We start from the raw sequence: 12,471 nt of genomic DNA, 5'->3' as shown, positions 1-12,471 counted from the left end.
CTGGGAATTGCTAAGGTTGATTCAGATTTGGGGTTTCAAATAATAAGTTTAAGGAAAGTGAGAGAGCTTTATATTAAAAACTGGGAAATCTCTGCTGATAAAGAGAGGGAGTTGGCAAGGTGGTTTCGAGAAGTAAAAGTGCTCACTCCACAAGCCCCTGATTACTTGGTTTGGAGCCTAAAACCCATGTAAAAAAGCTGGACTTAGTAAGCACAGTTGTAATCCCAGGACTCCTAGGGCGAGATGGGAGACAAAAGAATTGCCCAGAAGCCTGCAGGCCTGCCAGCCTAGACAGCAAATGAGAAAAAAGAAAGACCTTGTCTTACCATGACAGAATAAGTTCTCCTGCAAATTATTCAGGATGCTGTGGCACACACACACACACACACACACACACACACACCATGGTAGTAGTAAATTACAAGAGACTGCCCATGTTGATGAATCAGAACACTTAATATTGTTAAAATGGAATGTTTTCCCAAATCAATCTGTGGATGCAATATATAGGTTATCTATCAAGGTCTATCTAAGCTGCAATTTTTAATTTAAAAAAAAATTGACAAGTTAATTACTATAAAACTACATGAAAACACAAAGGATCAAGATTAACCAAAGTACTAACTGGAGTACCTACTGTTCCAAAATTTCAATTACAAGTTCAAGGCTGTCATAAGCCTAAGTTTAAGACTCAATGAATTGGAACTGAGAGTCCAGAAACAATATCTTACACTGATAGTCAGTTACTTTTATATAAGGCTACATAATTCAATGGCAAATGCTTTTATTTTCAAAAAAATGGGGGGGGGTTGCAAAACTTGTAATCTACCCTATACCATTTATAAAAATTCACTTAAATGGGTTATCTATCTAAATATAAATACTAAAACTAGAAGAGAATTAGAAAATCTTGCGACTTTTGTGTTTGGCAGAGGTTCATTAGATCTAACAAGAAATAAAAAAAAAAAGACACCAAACCGGGGAAATACATCAGACTTTATTAAAATTAACAACTTTTGTGTTTCAAAGACTACTAAGGGAACAATTATCAGGTAGTTCATATGATAGGAGAGAGTCTCTGCAAGTAAGATATCTGAGTAGTAATTTGTCTTCAGAGTATGTAAAGAATTCTTACATCAACAAAAAAGGCAAGAGACTATATTTTCAAACAGTGAAACTATTTAAATAAATCTTTCTCTAACAGTGTAAAAAATAAAACCAATAAACATATGAAAAGATGTACAGCATTCATATTGGAGAGAAAATACAAATCAAAACTACACTAGGGAGCACTTCCTATTCCTCACCATGTCTGTCATTGACAACCTCGATGGACAACGGCAGCCTCAGTGTCTTAGTCACAGTTCTCTTGCTATGAAGAGACACCATGACCACAACAACTCTTCTAAGAGAAAGCATTCGATTGGGCCTTGCTTACAGTTTCAGAACTTTAGTCCATTTTCATCATGGCAGGAACATGGTGGCAGACATGGTGCTGGTGACACAGCTGAGAGCGACATCCTGATCCACAAGCAGAGGGAGTCTCTCTGGGTCTGGCTTGGGCTTTTGAAACCTCAACACTCTCCCCATCCCGTACCCCTCCCCTATGACACACTTCTTCCAACAAAACCACACCTCCTAATCCTTCTAATTCTTTCAAAGAGTGCCACTTTTCAGTGACTAAGTATTCAAATCTATGAGCTTATGGTGGGCATTCATATTCAAACCACCCCAGTTAACCATGGCATAGACTAGCCAACACATCACAACATGTGATAATAAAGATATAGTATCATGATCTTAGAAAAGGAGTTTGACACGACCCCAAAAAGTTAAATAGCTTCATCATATAACTCAAAGTGCCCAAGGGAAATAAAAGCACGTGTCTACACGAAAGCACATGTGTTCAGGTCCATGTGTTTCTTAGGCCTGAAAGTGGCAACTGCAAATGCCTGTCAACAATGATTTGGATAAGAACAGGGTCTGTGCAACAGACTATTGTGCCATCTGTGGTGGAATGAGGTACTCATAGGAAATACCATATTAACAAACCTTGAAAATATGACACTAAGCTGAAAAATTCATCCACCAAATACCATTTATGCAAAATGCTCACAATACACAAAATCTTACAGACAAAAAGTAGATTGGTGGTGTGGGTATGGGTGAGTCATGGGATGTGACAGCTAATGAGCATGGGGAAGGGGTACCTCAGAAATATTCTGGAGCCATGACAATTAACAGTGTGGGATCCTAAGGCTGAGTTCTCTTGATGCCTTGTTTTTTTTTTTTATTTCATACTTTTACTCTGTTTGCTTTTTTCATCCCAAACAGTAACACTGACCAGAAAGTTTAATTTGACAGGAATTAAAATAATAAACTTTATACCAAATGCCGGATTCTTCACAGAAAAATGTCATGACAGCAGAACGGCTATGAATTTTCATGGTTCCCGGGAGTTGGAGGAGCTGATTCAGCAAACACCGGTGACAGTTCAGGAGACAGAACTGTGAGAATATTGGACTGGGTTCTTCCCAGTCTCACATCGACACTAATTATAGCAGGAGCCTCACTCCAACCCATTCAAGACAGAAAAGCTAGTCAGAGAAGCTGCTGCTAAGTTGAAGTCTTCAAAGAAGCTATCAGTCAGTGTGCAGAGCTCAGGTGAAGTGTGCTTGCTTGGAAGAAACCTGTTTACATTTCTAAAGTAAAATAGTTGGATTTTTTTTAACCCAACTTCAGATTTGAGAATTTTGTATTCCCCTTTCCAAGACCCCAACCCCACCTTTTTCTTATACTTGGAACCAGAGAGATGGCTAAGTGGGTGAAGGAGCTGGATGCCAAGTCTGACAACCAGAGTCCAATCTCCTGGATCCACATAGGGAAGGTGAAAGGTGAGCCCTACCAGATGTTCTCTGATGCCACACCTCCTGTGGTAAGTGTGCATCTCTCACACACACACATAAACAAATAAAATGCAAATAGAAATTTAAATAGGAATTATATTTTCTTTGTACCAATTTCAAAACCTGAAGAATGAGCACTACTTTTTTGTCCTATTTTTTATTGGATATTTTATTTATTTACAATATAACTGTCATCCTCTTTCCCCATTTCCCCTCCCTAGAACCCCCTATCCTATACCCCCTCTTCCTTTATATTTTTATACCATTTTGATTACATGTATATATTAAGGTCAGTTCTAGGTTGAGGGTCTAGCAATACAATAGATGTAAATAGTCAAAAAACAAGCAATACAATAAAAACACAAATAGTCAAGGAAAAAAAAAAGCAAGGCATTAAACCCAATTACGTGAACACTCCCATGATCACTGTTTCTAAAGGCTTAGCAGGATGACCAAAGTATTTGAGCCTACTTCTCTGTCTTAGCCCAAGGTCATTTTTATCTCTGAAGCCTACTTCCTTGTTCTAGCCTAAAATTTAGATTTCTACCTGAAATTACTTCTTTGTTCTAGCCTAATGTCAGATGCTTGCCTGAAGCCTACTTACTTCCTTGTCTTTGCCCAATGTCATATTCCTGCCAGTTTCCTTGTCCTTGGCCCATGTCAGCTTCTTGCCAAGCAGCCCCAAAAGCTATCCACCTCTCCCTCTTTTTAATTTTGTTAACAAGACTGAGCCTGTCTTAGGTCATTCTGACAAGAATGTCTCCTTACCCATCATGGAATATGCATTATCAAAGGCAATGCACTTCTTTCTTAGGTTGGTAAGGCTTTATGCAGAATCTTACAGGCCCTTGGCTTGACAGCCTGTTAAATTAATAATTCTGTCTGGGGTAGGGGGTGGTGAATGAGCATTTCTTGACAGAGCTCAATTCTAGGCTTTTCTTTGGGCTTCATGTGTTAATGAATTTTGTATCTTTCTCTTTTTTTGGCTACCAGGCTCATTGAAGCCTTTGGGAGACTTACAGTGACTTTATTTTCACAGTTCGTTTTCTGGGAAAGTTAGCTGCAATACCTATTGTCTTAGTGAGCGTAGCATTGCTTCTCTTTCTAAGAAAGAAATATCAGGAAACTTGTTCAGGAAATGGAAACATCATTAGAAGGACTCAACAGAGCACAGAAAAGAGAAGCTCCAAAGTCCAACTCTCTGTTTCCTTACTTAGTGTCTGTGAAAATGAGATCAAACCACCTTCCTTCAAAACTCACGAGAGAAAGAGAATTGGTAGAATTCTTGGTAGTTAAGACACTGTTAGCTGTTATGATCATCATCATCATCATAATCATCATCATCATCATCATATTCATCAACATCAGCAGCAGCAGCATTTGTATCATTCTTTTCTTTGAGCTTGCCCAAAAGGTCAAAGGCATAAACCACTATAAGTTTCCTCTTTTCATTTTCTTAATCCAAAATTCTATGCTTATAAAAACTAAAAATAATTAGTACGAATAGAGGTATCAGATGTATCTTTATAACAAGATAGCTATGAAGGTAGCTTGCATTTTACAGAAGAACAAAATTACTCACTTAGTCTGAGAAAGCAATAAATATGGGATCACAGTAGGGCTTTTCTCATAGAAGCCAGAAAGAAATTAAGATAAACTAATTACTCCAGTAATCTGCTCAAGATCTTGGATCAGCCATGATATGATTTAGTTTTGCATTACCTGGAACATCATCTAACTGCAGTAACTGATCCAGTTACTGATATATCCTTGAGCATAAAAGTGCATCCTGGTGTCTATTACAGAGATAAGGACAATGTCGTGTGCACACACAGTGGAATTATATTCAGCTGATCAAAGGAAAGTCTTGCAAATATTTTCAAGTGGTTGAAAGTTGGGGGCATTTTGTGCAGTAAAATAAGCCAACCATAAAGAAGAAAGTGCTGTATGATTACACTTCCATGAAGCAGGTGGAGTCTCAAAACCATACAAACAGAAGATAGAATAAAAGCTGCATGGAGCTAGAAGAGGAAGGAACAAGTTAAATAATATTGTCTAATTGCTGTGAAATTTCAGTTTTAGGGTATAAAAAGAACTCCAGAGATAGATCATGGTGATAGTCATACAACATAAAAAAAGGATTTAATACTATGGAATTGCAGATTTTTAATATATATGATGGTAAATTTTGAGGTATGTGCATATATTACAATAAAAAGTCTGATATTACACAAAAATGGCAACAGGAGCTTAAATAACATGACATAAGAGCTGGAGAGATGCCCAGTGGTCAAGGGCCATCTGCTCTTCCAGAGGACCCAGGTTTGAATCCTAGCACCCAAATGATGGCTCACAGCCCTCTATAACTCCAGTCCAAGGAATGTTATGTTCTTTCTGGCCTCCATGGACACCAGACACATAAATGATGCACAGATATACATGAGGGCAACACACCCATACACACTAAATGATAAATAAATAAATAAATAAATAAATAAATAAGTTTAAAAATGATAATTAGACCTAAGTATGACCACCAAGAGTTTTTTAAAAATCCAGTAATATTTATATTTGTGTTATTCACAACAGAGACAGACAACTATAATGTCTATGGCCACCTGGAAATAAGTAAATACTTTGGTAGGATCCTAACTATCATCTGTTAAATTGATGCTTGAGAAAAAACCATGTGTAGACAATAGTCTAAATGACACACACAAGGTCAGATACTTAATCATTTACGGTAATTGTTTTTCTGGGTGGTAAAGCTTTAAGGACTTTACTGATCAGAGAAGTTATTACTTTCAATCTCATTGACAGTAAATATGGCATTACCTGTTCCAGTAAAGAAAAAAATATATATTATGGTTGTAACACTTTTTGTTACCAAGATCAGTATTTTACAGTCATTTTTTTTAATGTATCGATTCTTGAAATTTCAAATCAATGACAAAATATTCCATTTTTATTTCCAAGCTTCAGAACTTCAACCATAAATCCTCTCAAGTCATCTAAGCATTAAGGAATGTATAGGATGAAATAGAAATTAAACCTATAATTTAAATCCAGACACAAAACAGTATTCTGAACACAAATGAAGAGTCCATGTCAAAGTAGGAAACTACATATTTTCCCACTCTACGTCCTTGGTACCCCGCCATTGACATTTTCATTGATTTAACAAATGCCTTCATCTGGATAGGAAAGCAGCCTTCTCCTGCTCAGTATGCTTTCACATTCTAGTTTTTCATGAAAATTATGGTATTCACACTTTATCAAAGAATTTAGAAATATATCTGGTGTGTCAAAGGTGTGCAGACAATCCGTCTAGAATAAATAAATAACAATGGGCATGATGGTACATGCCTGTGATCCCAGCATTCAATCAGCGGAACCAGGAAGATCAGGGTTCAAGACTGATGTTGGCTACATAAAACCCTGTCTCAAGTGGGGGCGGGGGAGAAGAGAGGAAAAAAAAAAAACCCTAATAATAGAATGAGTGAATATCTCACAATATAACTATAATTGCTCAACAAAATTATAATGTGAAGTGATATTTTGACTATAATTTGGTATGCCCTTCACACCTTTTGGTAAAACTGACATTGTCTTGAAAACTGCTTCGAAGTTTATGTACAGTACAGATGAATTTTACATTGTCTGGCAGGACCATAAGTACAACCTCGTACAGTATAAGAAACTTTAAGCAGGTGTGGTCACATGAAGAAATTATAGAACATTAGGAACTAGTCAAAACATAAATCAAAGACAGTCAGTTGGTTGCAATAAAGGTATTTAGTTGGTGACAGAAGCTTTCTGAGCCCATGACAACCCCTGCAAGGACAGCCCAAGGTTCCACTCTGAGAGAAGCGGCAGCAGGTGCCTCTGCAAAGATAGATGGGGGTAGTAGATCAAAATTTAAAGAAAAATGTGGGAAATCAATGCATATATTGTGAGGGAAAAGTAGAAAAAGGGAAATGAAATCCTTGTTCACTTTCATCCTTGCTTCAGTATCCACGCCTCTCACTTTCCCCTTCTGATAGCAAGAGCAGTAAGATGATGAGTCAGAAGAGGGAGACCACCGTGCTGATGACGCTCATCGTAGCCTCTCTTTTCTAATCCTGTTGATATCCAGTCTTCTGGATCTCACCTGCACAGACATGACTGCTCAAACTGGCCATATTGCTGCTCCTGGGGGCACCGATCTTTTAGAGGCAAGAATCATGCTACAATAATTTGTTGGTTTAAATGAAAATGTCCCCCAGAGGCTCACAGGGAATGGAACTATTGGGAGGTGTGGCCTTGTTGGAGGAAGTGTGTCATTGGAAGTGGGCTTTGGGGTTTCAGAAGTCCCAAAGGAAGAGAGAGTAATACCTTCTCTTCCTGCTGCCTACAGATCTGAGTATAGAACTCTCAGCTACCTCACCCTGTCTGCCTGCATGCCACCATGCTTCCCACCATGAGGATAATGGATGAAATCTCTGAACTGTAAACCAGCCCCAGTTAAATGCTTTCAAGAGTTGCCTGAGCACACCTGAAAGCTCTAGAACAAAAGGAAACAAGCACTCTCAAGAGAAGTAGACAGCAGGAAACAACCAAACTCAGAACTAAAATCTGTAACATAGAAGCAAAGAGAACAGTGCAAAGAATTGGTTCTTTTAGAAAATCAACAAGATAGACAAACCCAAACTAACTAAAGGATGAAAAAAGAATATTAATGAACAAAATCAGAAACAAAAGGGGACATAACAACAGAAACCAAATAATAATAATAATAATAATAATAATAATAATAATAATCAACCAAAGAATCAGGTCATATTTTAAAACTTACATTCCATGAAATTGAAAAATCTGAAAGAGACAGATAATTTTCTAGATAGATACCACATACCAAGTTAAATTAAGAACAGATAAATAATTTAAACAGACCTATATAATCCCCTAAAGAAATAAAAGCAGTCATTAAAAATCTCACAACAACAACAACAACAAACCCAGGACCAGACAATTTTAACACCGAATTCTACCAGATTTTCAAAGAAGAGTTAACACCAATCCTCCTCCAATTATTCCACAGAATTGAAACAGAAGGAACATTGTTGGATTCATTTAATGAGGCCACAGTCACCCTGATACTCAAACCACACAAAGATTCAACAAAGAAAGAGAACTATAGACCAATTTCCCCCATGAGCATTGATGCAAAAATATTCAATAAAATAAATACACATAACCAAATCCAAGAACAAAAAGACCATCTACCATGATCAAGTAAGCTTCATCCCAGAGATGTAGCGTGGTTCAACATACAAAAATCTGTCAACATAATTCACCATATAGACAAACTGAAAGAAAAAAAACACATGATCATCTCATTAGATGCTGAAAAGGCCTTTCAAACACCCCTTTATGGTAAAAGTCTTGGAAAGAGCAGGGATATAAGGCACATTCATGAACATAATAAAGGCAATGTATAGCAAGCCAATAGATAATATCAAATTAAATGAAGAGAAACTACAAGCAATTCCACTAAAATCGGGAATAAGACAAGGCCTCGCACACCCTCCGTATCTATCTCAAAATAGTATTTGAAGTTCTAACTGAGGCAATAAGACAACGGAAGGTGATCAAGACGATACAAATTGGAAAGGAAGAATTCAAAGTATATCTATTTGCAGGTGATATGATAGGATTCATATGCAACCAAAAAATTCCATCAGGAATTCCCACATATGATAAATACCTTCAGCCAAGTGGCTAGATACAAGACTAATTTTTTTTAAAAAATCAGTAGCCCTCCTATATACAAATGACAAACAGACTGAGAAAGAAATCAGAAAAACAATACCTCAAGTCCAGCTATACCACTCTTAGGCATATAACCAAAAGACACCCCATGCTACAGCAAGGACGATTGCTCATTTATAATCATAGAGTCTATTTTTAATAGTCAGAAACTGCAAACAACCTAGAGGTCCCTCAACTAAAGAATGAATAAAGAAAATGTGGTATGTTTATACTATTTTTTATTTACATAAAAATGGTTCATTCACCTAGCTGTGATATCATGAAATTTGCAGCCATGTGGATGGGACTAGAAAATAATCCTGAACAAGGCAACCCAGATCAAGAAAGTCAAGCATGATATATACTCACTTGTAAGTGGCTATTAGATGTTAAGTAAAGGATGATCATATTACAATCCACAGCCCCAAGAGGCTACCTAGGAAAGAAGGCTCTAGGGGGACACATGAGAAGAGTAAATAGAATAGATTTTGTGGATGTACACGGGGCAAGTGGGCATGGGAATGGGAAGATCAGGTTGGGGAGGGAGGAGCAGAGGGAAGGAGAAAATACAGGGAGAGACTACAGAATGGAGGGGTGGTATTTAGGAGGCTATCTGGAAACCAAGAGCAGAGGAAACTTCCTGTAACCCTAGTAAGGACTCCTAGCAATGGAGAACATAGAACCTGAACAAGTTGTCTTCATTTTGGACTGAGAAACCGACGCAACCACAAACCTTCAGCTCCTACCTGTCTTGCCTATAAGATATACTAGGGCAATGGTGGCTCAGAGTTTGAGGGATTGAGCAGCCAATGACTGATCTAACTTGAGGCCCAAATCTCGAGAGGGAGCCCATGCCCAACACTGCCTGGATGGCCAGGAACCAGAAACTAAATGAGTCAGAGACCTAGAGTAGAACCAAAGAGGACAGACCAAAGAAGGATTCCTACAGAAGCTGATGGGAGCAGATGCAGAAATGCACACTCAAACATTAGTGGAGCTTGGGGAAACCCCACAGAGAAAGGAAGGAAGGATTGTAGGAGCCTGAACAGGTGAGGACACCAGGAGAACATGACCAGGAGAACCGGCTGAGCATGGCTCATAGGAGCTCACAGAAACTGAAGCAGCAATCACAGAGCCTACATGGATCTTGGCAAGGTTTGTCTTCATATATGTTGAGATTGTTTAGCTTGGGGTTTCTGTGGGACTCCTAACAGTGGGATTTGGGGTGTCTTTGACCCTTTTCCTGTTCTTGTGACCCTTTTTCTCCTACTAGATTGCCATGCCTCGCCTTGATATGAGGGTTTGTGCCTAGTTTTATTGTATCTTGTTATGCCATGTTTAGTTGATGTCACTGGGAGACCTGCTCTTTTCTGAAACAGAGCCATGTATCTGGAGGAGAGAGGAGGTCTGGGGTGAAGGTGCCTGGAGTAGTGGAGGGATGGAAGACTGCAGTTGGGATGTATTGTATGAGAGAAAATTTTTTAAAAGGAGAAAAATTAATTTCCATGGTCATAGTGTCTCCTCACAGTAGTAGAAACTCTAAGACAGATGATAAATTTCTTAGATTTGCGAATGATTGATAAGGATGAACATTGACCTGTTGATGGAATTATTCCTTTTCAATTTTCAGAACAAACTTCTGTCTCTTATTATCAATGTAATCTTTATTCTAATACCAAATTCTAGAAGTTTTAAGGGTTGGAATTTTTTTCCTGTTAAAGGCCTCTCATCTAAGCATATGTGTATCTGAGAAACTAGAACCAATGTGTGAAGACAATATCAGACAGGTACAGCCTTTGTAAATGGCATTTTATTTCATCTTCAAACAAACTCAATGAAGCCACCATCACTTTCATTTCATAGTTGAGAAGACCAAGCACAAAGAAACTGGGATGATCTGTTTCAGATCTGGTTACTAGAAAGATAGGGACTTGAACCCATAGCTGGTTTGCTCCTAAAAAGGTCATTATTCTCTCAGCATGCCACCATGGTCAGCTCTGGAAGTTTCAAAAAACATGTATTTTATGTCTGAACTTTACTGCCTAGAAGTATGACCATATATAGAAGCTTGTATGCTTGGTATCTGTGATATTAATTTTAAATATCAACTTTTACCAAAGCTTAGAATAATCTGAGAAGAGAGTCTTAGCTGATGAATTGAGTAGATCAGGTTAGCCTGCAGCTGCATCTGTAGAGAATTGTCTTGATAATTGATGTGCCCACTGTGGGCAGCACCATCCTCTAGGCAGGACATGCTGAACTATGAAGAGTATGAGAAATCTAGAGAAGTAGCAGAAATAAGCAGCTTCTAACGGCTCATTTCTTTCTACACTTGACTGTATGTAGATGTGACAGCTACTTTATGAAACAATGGAAGGGGTGTCTCAAAATGGTCAGTTATAGTCCAGCAAGAGATGGCTGAGTGTGGAAGGGCCCCTTAATCAAGCCTGATATCCCCTTCCACATACATGTGCAGTATGTACATATGTGCATCCTCCTACTTCATAATTGCACATATGTGCAAACCTTCCATCCTACATAAGTAAATAAACATAATTTTTTTAAAAAATGAAGGCTGTGTGAGATGGTACTGTTTTAATCTTAGCACTCAGGATGCAAAATCAGACAGAGAGCTTCAGTCCAGCCAGGCCTACATGGTGAGAGTCTGTCTCAAAATTGTGTGTGTGTGTGTGTGTGTGTGTGATAGACAGACAGACAGACAGACAGACAGACAGACAGACAGACAGATGTTGTATAACAGAACAGGACACTTGAAGAACCAGGAAACTGTCTAGAATGAAAGTTTAAAATACCAGGAAAACCTGCCTAGAATATCTATGTATTTTAAACTGTTAACCTCTAGGAAATATTTCCCGGTTCCCAAGTCTCTTATTCGGCTGTGTAAGCTATGGGATTAGCCACTGGCGAGCTCTTGTAACTAGCACCAAGAGACAAAGCTTTTCATGGGCAAAAAGCAACAGCTGGGGGTTGGTTGTTTAATGGCCTCATCTGAGATTATGCATTTTTTTCTTTACTAATCTCATCCCCTCCCATGTGCTCCTGGGTGTGAGTGTGTGGTGTGTATGTGTGCGCAGATCCATGTGTGCAACATGCATAGGAGGCCAGAGTTTGAATTTTGGCATTTTCTCCTACTGCTTTCCACATTACTTTTGAGACAATCAGTCAGTCCCTCACTGAACCCGGAGCTCACCAATTCAGCTAGACTAGCTGGCTAGCAAGTGCCCTGCCCCAGCACTGGGGTTACAGGTGCACTGCAAGGGCCAACTGATCACCTGGGTGGTAGAGATGTGAACTCAGGTCCCTGTGTTACACAAGTGCTTTGCAGACAGAACCGTATCCTCAGTCCCAAGACTTACTAATCCTTAACACACTATACCCTATAGATATTTACAATTATTGCTTATTACTAGACGATCTTTATTTTAAGTTATAGAGATAGAAATGTTAGCTGTCCTGATCCAATCTTTACAAACAGCACATGTGCATCAATTACCCATACTGTACCATTTTGATTGTACAACTAAAATAATAATATTAAAAAGACTGTGGGTGTTTTCATTTGTATTTGATTTACATTTAGCTTATTAACATTATTTGTTTAATTGGGTTTTTGAGGGACTGTATCTCTTGTGGTCCAGGCTGGCCCCTGAACTTGCTGTATACCCGAATATGAACTTGACCTCCTAAGTGTCCCGCCTCTATCTCTGAATGCTGGAATTACAGGTATGTACCACCACTCCAGACAGTTTAATCC

This window comes from Arvicanthis niloticus, chromosome 4 (assembly GCF_011762505.2).
Source record: "Arvicanthis niloticus isolate mArvNil1 chromosome 4, mArvNil1.pat.X, whole genome shotgun sequence".
NCBI classification, from domain to species: Eukaryota; Metazoa; Chordata; class Mammalia; order Rodentia; family Muridae; genus Arvicanthis; species Arvicanthis niloticus.
The sequence above is the reverse complement of the archived record's forward strand: the minus strand, read 5'-3'. Positions refer to the sequence as shown.